General features: G+C 40.8%; 1 pseudogene; it reads right to left on the bottom strand.

Annotated features, from left to right (window-relative positions):
* Positions 1–3249: 3249 nt before the first annotated feature.
* Positions 3250–3867, bottom strand: LOC100963437 (annotated as a pseudogene).
* Positions 3868–7536: the final 3669 nt, after the last annotated feature.

Here is a 7536-nt window from a genome sequence, read left to right as displayed (position 1 = left end):
CAAATGTGTGTACAGAAAATGATCAAATTTTACTGCAAAGTAAATTCATCCCACATCTGCTAGCTCTCTTAGAGACCTTTAGTAGTCCCTAAAACCCTAGTAATACTCTCTCAGGCCAGAGGCTAATGCTTTCCTGAGTGTGGATTTACACAATAAAAGACAAGCTTCTGTGTTAGCCCACAGTAGCAAAAAAAAAAAAAAAAATGTAGCACATGAATGTTGGTTGTGAGGAAGGAAGCAAGCTATAAGCTTGTAGTGACTATTACGTGTTATTTCTAAGGATACTGCTTTCCATTTGTCCTTGTTTATCCACCTGTCCCCTTGGCAACAATTATATTGACAAATGAGTGCAATGAATGTTGAACCATAGATTGTTGGTGACAAACCAGTGCCAGGTAATGGAAAATTGCATACACATATTTATTTGGAATCAGGGTGCTTTTCCACAGAGCGCAGCAAGATGTCAAAATTTAATACTGATGTGGGGTCTTGCCAAGACCATGAAAAAAAAAAAACAGAATAAGAGGGTTGCAATTACCTCAGAGGTAATAGTCCATATGGGCACACAAAAGAAAGCCATGTTAAATGCCCTCATTGCTTTGCTTTGTTTTAGGCAACAAGGACAAACTAAAGTGCTCCAAGAGCCACACTGCCCACAGACGACTGTCTCCCAGAGCTGAGAAAGACCCTGTCTGATGAACAAACTCTACCTGGCTCTGGCTGTTCTAGAGAAAGGAAGAAGTATGACCTAAGGTTGATGCCCTTAGCAGATAATATATTTAGCAAGTATTTCAGGATTAAAACCTTGGTTATTATAGCAGGGCCAGATAAACATACAAGAAGTAGGGGATGGGGGTCACTGTGTATGACACACCTCTTAGGGGCAGGACACAATTATGAGAGGGACTCTATCTAACAAATGCAATCAGTGTAACCTAATCCTTTGTATCCTCAATGAATCCCCAACAATAAAAAAAAAAGGTACAGTAGTTTTGTGAATGGTATTTAAATAACATGGCATCCTTTGTTTCTTTATATCTAAAACTACACACATACAATATGTGATGTATGAACAAACAAATTTACACTGGAATTGTATGTATATGAATAATCCCACAATTTTGTACAGGCTGTGGAAGCCAAGAGAGTCTAGTGGACTCTCCCTATTTATCCTGTCTCTAAACTCACTTTTCTCTAGTCTATTCTCCACATTGCCATGAAGATAATGTAAAATTTATCATATCTACCCTTAGTCATAAACTGCAAGGGTCTTATCAGTTACAGAACCAAGTCCTTGCTTCTTAATTAGTATGGCACATAATAGTCTTCATGATTTGATCCCTGTCCACCTTTCCCTTACCTCCCACACCACCCCTCACTGATATGGGACAGAAGCATTATCCTGGCATCAAAGGATGTACCTTTGACTATACTGTTTCCTTTGCCTGGAATACCTTTTCCCCCATCATGTTCGAATACTAATTACTTATTCATCCTTAACAACTCAGTTGAGGTCTTAGCTTGTCAAAGGATTTGTCCTTCCGGGCTATCTCTATAACTTATACTTCTATTAATGGACCTTGTTGTTAATAATGTAGCTATATTCCTAGGTTATCAGCATATACTCCTTGACAGCAGGGTTTCTGTCTCAATCCCTGGGGTTCTGGTGTATCATTCAGTCAATGAATGAATGTTAATGCTGATTAGATAGAAAATGTCTTAAAAATCTCCAGGTTTGGAAGGCGCCTGTGGCTCAGTGAGTAGGGTGCCAGCCCCATATACCAAGGGTGGCGGGTTTGAACCCAGCCCCAGCCAAACTGCAACAAAAAAATAACTGGGCGTTGTGGTGGTTGCCTGTAATCCCAGCTACTTGGGAGGCTGAGACAAGAGAATCGCCTAAGCCCAGGAGTTGGAGGTTGCTGTGAGCTGTGACACTATGGCACTGTACCAAGGGCGATAAAGTGAGACTCTGTCTCTTAGGAAAAAAAAAAATCTCCAGGTTTTCCTATTCCCTGGGATGCCATGTGGGACTCAGACTACTTTTGTTCAATTCTAGGTAGGACTCCGTTATGAATTAAAGTTTTAATATAAAACAGTGTCTCCATGAGATGGCGCCTGCGGCTCAAAGGAGTAGGGCAGTGGCCCCATATACCAGAGGTGGCAGGTTCAAACGCAGCCCAGTCAAAAACTGCAAAAAAACCCCCAAAAAACAGTGCCTCCATGGAAAGCATTACTATTTCAATGTGTGCTTGGATTTATAATCATTTGCCTTTTTTAATCCAGTGTTTGTGTTATAAGAAATCAAGATTATATGTTTTTCCCTGTGAAAATGATGGGATTTTAAATGTACACATATGGGTTAAACAAAATCCTCTCATAATTCTTTCTTGAAGGATGAAGAAGGTAACCAATTTTCTAGATTGCATTATTTTATAAAAAATAAATGCTAATTTGGTCTGTGGTCATAGCAGGGGGGCATAAGAAAAGAACTCAGATTACCCGCTGGGTTGATTTTTACAACTAGTAGGTGGTAATAATTACTAAGATGTCTTGGGTTTTCCACGGATGCCAGTCTTAGATAGATGAAAAAGAGGCTGGACTGGAGACACTGCTGAAGTAAACACTGGATTCCTGACCACCCCTTTTCCCAAAATGTTTTTACATAAATGTCAAATTTAATCTGCCAAATATACAAATTGAATTTGTGGAGCATGTTTTACCTGGGGCTGCACAGTCAACAGAGGTTCTCAAAATGATCGATGGGAATGTTAAAAATGGGCCCATGCCCTGGCCAGAGAGGTGGGAATAGGATGGGGTGGGGCAAAAAGAAGCAGCCTCAGACACAGAGGACTGGCCAGGGACAAGCCTTGACCCTCAGACCCAGGGTGTGGACTCCCACATGACAGCCCCTCTCTGAAGGAGCACCCAGGCCACATACATGGGCTGGTTGTCACAACTGGTCAGTAGCCACTTCCTGGCACAACCACCCACCAATGTGCAATCTACCAGACAAATGGAAGCTCCTCTTACCCCACCTCCCAGGCACCCCCCAAGGGTTCTGAATTCTAAAACAGTGAAAACCTTCAAATGGTTACATATGAAGTGCTGCCCTGCATCTTTCTGTCTCAAAGATAGCAGCTGTCCCCCAGGACCCCCACAGCCCCCCAATTTCTGTGGCAAGAAGAAGAGGAGAGCTCAGGCTGTGGCGAGCTTCTAGCCATGAGGGGCTGCTGTTAGCCACACCAGGGCACAGGGTGAGCAGGACACAGCAGAGGTCCTGGAGGCGCCGCCCAGTTTCCTGGCATCTCTTCCCACAGGTCACGCTTATTTATTCAGGGAGAGCAACTGCATTCATTTTCCTGACAGTGTGGCATCATCTTCTGCTTTCCTTTCCTCTTCTTTCTTCCTGGCAGCTTCCTCCACTGTTTCCTGATGATTGTCAGCCAGGCAAGGTCAGCCTTCGCTTGCTCTGTCTTCCCAGATAAATTCATCCTCATAGAACATTCTTTTGCTTTCTGCTTCTCAATTTCTTCTCATTCCATCCTTGAAAGCTCATCTGGCCCATCCAGATCCACGTGTGTGACTTTTTTGGTTGTCTGTGTCACCCGGCTTGGGTTCTCAATGTCGATGAGCCCTTCCACACCTTTGCTGGTAGTCATCTTCTTCATCCTCACTCTTATCTGAGTCTAGAAATTTCTTCTCCACGGGGGGGGGGTCTCCTGCAGCCCCATCTCTACCTTTTTTTCCTTGTTCCTCTTCTTATGTGGCTTTTTGCTTTTCAGCCTAGAGCTGTGCATCTGTCTCCTCGGGGCTCATATACTGCCTTACCCAGCCTTTATAGCCTCCCTTTCTTCCTTCTTTAGGCATTGCAGCTCCTCCTTTTCCCAAATTTCAGGTCCAAGACCATCATCCAAGTCACCTAACAGCAGTTACACTGGTAGACTCCTTGGTCAGATGAAATGTCACTTCTCTTGCTTTGTTCCACTTTGCAATCTGTATTCCTCCATCTTTATATGTACCATATTATATGGAAATCAATCATGAATCAAAAAAGCAGTTGCTGAGCACATATGATGAGCCAAACACAATGTTAGATCCTGGCAGTATAACCATGAACAAAGACTCTGACCTCAGGGAGTGCATATTCTAACAAAGAGAACAGATGTTAAACAAGTAACATGTTTAGAAGTAATTACTTAGAGTTGTAGTTAGTGACTTGAAGGAAAAGTCCAGTGGGCAATGAGCTCATATAGAATGAGGACTGTAACCAGAATAAGATGTCAGGGAAGGCTGACAGGGAGGAAAGAAGCCAACAAGTGAGTCAGTGTTATTCCAGCCTAGAGAAGGAAGACTCTGAGTGCATATGTGGGGTGGGGGTGCATTTGAGGACTTAGGTCAAGCCAAGTGTAGCTATAGCATTGTATGTAAGAAGGAAAGTGGATCAGAATGGGCTGGAGAGGAAATCAGACATTGACTTATGACCTGACACGCTTAGAAGATCACACAATACTGGAAGGGAGGGGAAGCCACTGATGATATTAAGTAGGGATGTGTCATAATTATACGTGCACTTTTATAAGCTCACTTTTATAGCTTTGGGGAAAATGGAAGGAAGAGGTCCATGAAAGAAAGGAGACCTATTATAATGCTATTCAAGGAGGCCATGTGATAAATGATGACGGTGACAACTGGAGCAGAATCAACAAGACTGGGTAACTGATAGCACATAAGGAGTGGTAACCGGAGGGGTCAAGTGTGAATCCAAGACATATCATTTGAGCAACTAGGTAGGTGGGGAAAAGAAAGCATAGGGGAAAAGATGAAAAGATTAGTCTACTGGGGAAAAGAAGGCATAGGGGAAAAGATGAAAACATTAGTTCAATTTTAGATGCATTCAAATTGAGGTGTTTGAAGGCATCTAGGTAGAGACGTCACATGGACACTTCAGGGAAGTCTGACTGGAGATAGAATTTGAAAGTTGGTAGAGTGTAGGTGGCAATTAAAGCTATGAGGGTGGGTGGAGTTGCCTTGGTGGCAGAATGAGAGGAGACCATGACCAAGCATTGGAGAAGTCCCAAATTTACAGGTTAAGGTAGAAACTGGCAAAGGATAAATAAAGAGTTAGAGAGGTAGGAGAGAAACTAGGAGATAATGTCATGGGAACCAAAGGCAAGTAGTGTGTCAAAGTGGTCAATTCTGTAAAATGATTCTGAGAGGTGGTGTAAGATGAGGACTATAAGAGTACATTTGATTATGTGATATGGAAATAATTGGTGACTTCAACAAGAGTTGTTACCATGGGGTGGTTGAAACAGAAGTTAGATATGAGGATTAGTGGCAGGCATAGCAGCTAAAGATCTGGAGAGAGAGACTATATAGGAAACTCACCCCAAAAGTTTGGGACTAGAAGGAGAGAGGTGGTAGGTAGAATCTTAGGTGGTTTGCAGAGGATATTTGGAGGTGGGGGAGTAAATGATTGTTTGGTTTGCTGATTTGTTCATGACAATAAGAAAAATGAGAGCACGCATAAGGTCTAGTAGAGAGGAGGAAACCAAGATAAAATCAGAAAGAGAGGGAAAAATACTATTGAGGAAAACCTGAGGAGACAGACTACAGAGCACACGTGACATGGTTGGCCTTTATTAGAAGAGGGAAATCATTTGGTTGTATTAAGTTCCCACTGAATAGCTTCCACTGCTCCAGTGAAATGGAGGCAAGGTTACCAATTAAGGAGAGAGCTGGACATTTGAGAAGAACAGATGGATTTAAGAAAGATTTTGTAAAAATTTAGAACCAGGCTACCAGGCAGTTTTGAGAGCTTAGCTGTGATCACTGACTATTAATTTGTAGTAGAAGAATCTGCTACATTTTGTTTTCCTCCAGTTGTCCTCAGCAGCCTGGGTGTAGACATGAAGAAAATAGTTTCGTCCAAGTTTGAAACGTGCCAGACAATTTGCAAGAGAATAATTAAAGTGATGAATCTTAGATTCTATCAGTAATATGAAAAAAACAGAAGGCAGAAAGGGGTGACTGATAAATGGACAGGTGAATGGACTCGTGAATGGGTGGGGAGATAGGAGGGGAAGTCAGCAAGAAGCACCTAATGAAAAAATAGCTATAATAGAGTACTGAAGGCAAGTTGAAAGAAAGGAAGGTGGTGAATAAGATGCTAGATTTTTGCAATATTTGACTGATGAAGTAGTTTCAAGTATTGACAAGGGCCATAGAAAGACAATAGATAGATGAGAAAAGTGGATAATTCACCGGAAAATTTTCACTGGCAGAGAAAAATTTTTTTCACATTTCTACTCCCCGAATCCAGACTACTGTGAGACACCTGGACATACTAAGAAAGGAGTTTAACTCTTATTCAAAAGTTTGATTGCCAGTCTTTTGCCAATTCTACATTCTACTGAAACATTCTGAATACTAGTAATCATTTTGCAGTAATTTAGATACAGACCCAAAAGGCTATAAGAGAGTGGTTTGTACCTGTATTTCTGTCCGTACACATCTGGTGATTAGATCTCTGTTATGAGCTTGTCTTGGTATCATTTGCTTCTTTATTTCCTAAAAGTGAAACAGTACAATATGTTCCAGTTAATTTAGTGTTTGGGCTACTTAGGTGGTAGTTAATTCAAATGTTATACATGGAGCTTCACTTTCATAGTCCTAGAAAGGACTACGAGGTTTGATCTATATGCTATCTGCCAATTGAGGGAGGAAGAGGAGAATACCGTCACAACACCACATGTCAACTCTTTAAAATCACCATAACATTACAGAGGAAAAAATGCTACATGTCCAGTTAATTCACTATCATTAAAAAAAAGAAATCTGCAATCGTAGTTCCATTTCTCCTAGTACGTTTGAGTTCTACATGCTTGATTTTTGCTTGTAACATTAACTGATAAACTTCCAACATAAACTTGTTGTTATGACAAGGGACCCGTGTATCGTCTATGGTGAATGTCTTTTGCTCTTGATCTATAAACTTATCTTTCTGTTCCTCAATAAACTTCATTTCATGCTTTAAAAAGATGAAAATTCTTCTTCACAGTCAAATAAATCATCCCAAAAAAGGAGTTAAAGGAATGTCCTTCTCGCCTATTGCTCTTTAAAAAAAGAGAGAGAGAGATGTTTTTCCGCACCATAAATTAGATTTGATAAGTCATTAAATTGGGAACTTTCAAAGGACATCAGTCTTGTTTCCACATGCAATATGGAGGTTTATGGCACTTTTTCTTAAAATATATTAGATCTTGGAAATGTTGTTTGAACAAAAAGATCTTATAAGATTATGAAAATTCTAGACACAAAAATACCCACAAAAAGAAACCTGTAATTCTGATTGGTTGTCTTAGTTGATAATTTTTATACTAATAGTAAAGATGCTATTGAAAACTCTGTATCATAACTATATAAATCTTTGTAAGAGTTCCAGGTCAAGTCAGATAAAGATCTCTTGCCTGTAACTCTTTTCCCACCTGCTTGATAGAATAATTGAAATCTTATGAGTCCACGAGCTTTCTTCTT

Source organism: Otolemur garnettii, unplaced genomic scaffold (assembly GCF_000181295.1).
Source record: "Otolemur garnettii isolate 467f Iridium unplaced genomic scaffold, OtoGar3 scaffold00082, whole genome shotgun sequence".
In the NCBI taxonomy this organism is placed as follows: domain Eukaryota; kingdom Metazoa; phylum Chordata; class Mammalia; order Primates; family Galagidae; genus Otolemur; species Otolemur garnettii.
This window is presented reverse-complemented; position numbering and strand designations above follow the sequence as displayed.